Consider the following 1,181-nt stretch of genomic DNA (forward strand, 5'->3'; position numbering starts at 1 on the left):
CTTCTTCCCTATATGAGCAGGAACAAGGAAAAAGGAATTCTTGTTGAAGTTGACCCTGAACCAGAAAGGACTCTGAAGAGGAAATTAAGAGAAGCTAAATTACAGCAATCCAGAGACAACCTTTCTGAAATTTTTGAACAAGAGAAGGAGATGGAAGCCGAACCCAACAACAATAATGCAAGGAGGATGCTTGGTGATTTCACTAAACCAACGTCCAAGTTTGATGGAAGAAGCATCTTAATTCCTGCCATTGGAGCAAACAATTTTGAGCTAAAACCTCAATTAGTTGCTTTGATGCAACAGAACTGCAAGTTTCATGGACTTCCATCTGAAGATCCTTATCAGTTTTTAACTAAGTTCTTGCAGATTTGTGAGACTGCTAAGACAAATGGAGTAGATCCTGAAGTCTACAGGCTCATGCTTTTCCCTTTTGCTGTAAGAGACAGAGCTAGAACATGGTTGGACTCATAACCTAAAGATAGCCTGGACTCTTGGGATAAGCTGGTCACGGCCTTCTTGGATAAATTCTTTCCTCCTCAAAAGCTGAGCAAGCTTAGAGTGGATGTTCAGACCTTCAAACAAAAAGATGGTGAATCCCTCTATGAAGCTTAGGAAAGATACAAGCAGATGACCAAAAAGTGTCCTTCTAACATGTTTTCATAATGGACTATATTAGATATATTCTATTATGGTCTATCTGAGTTTTCCAAAATGTCATTGGACCATTCTGCAGGTGGATCCATTCACTTAAAGAAAACGCCTGTAGAAGCTCAAGAACTTATTGACATGGTTGCAAGTAACCAATTCATGTACACTTCTGAGAGGAATTCCGTGAATAATGGAATGCCTCAGAGGAAGGGAGTTATTGAAATTGATGCTCTGAATGCCATATTAGTTCAGAATAATGTGTTGACTCAGCAAGTCAACATGATCTCTCAAAGTCTGAATGGATGGCAAAATGCATCCAACAGTACTAAAGAGGCAGCTTCTGAAGAAGCTTATGATCCTGAGAACCCTGCAATAGCAGAGGTAAATTACATGGGTGAACCTTATGGGAACACCTATAATTCATCATGGAGAAATCATCCAAATTTCTCATGGAAGGATCAACAAAAGCCTCAACAAGGCTTTAATAATGGTGGAAGAAACAGGCTAAGCAATAACAAGCCTTTTCCATCATC

The 1,181-nt window shown here is 39.5% G+C and overlaps 1 non-coding gene across 1 annotated transcript; it reads right to left on the bottom strand.

Moving 5' to 3' along the window:
- Nucleotides 1–549: 549 nt before the first annotated feature.
- LOC130984154 (small nucleolar RNA R71) lies at nt 550–653 on the bottom strand. Its single transcript, XR_009088105.1, has one exon. It is a non-coding gene; the product is annotated as a small nucleolar RNA R71 (small nucleolar RNA).
- Nucleotides 654–1,181: the final 528 nt, after the last annotated feature.

Source organism: Arachis stenosperma, chromosome 5 (assembly GCF_014773155.1).
Source record: "Arachis stenosperma cultivar V10309 chromosome 5, arast.V10309.gnm1.PFL2, whole genome shotgun sequence".
In the NCBI taxonomy this organism is placed as follows: domain Eukaryota; kingdom Viridiplantae; phylum Streptophyta; class Magnoliopsida; order Fabales; family Fabaceae; genus Arachis; species Arachis stenosperma.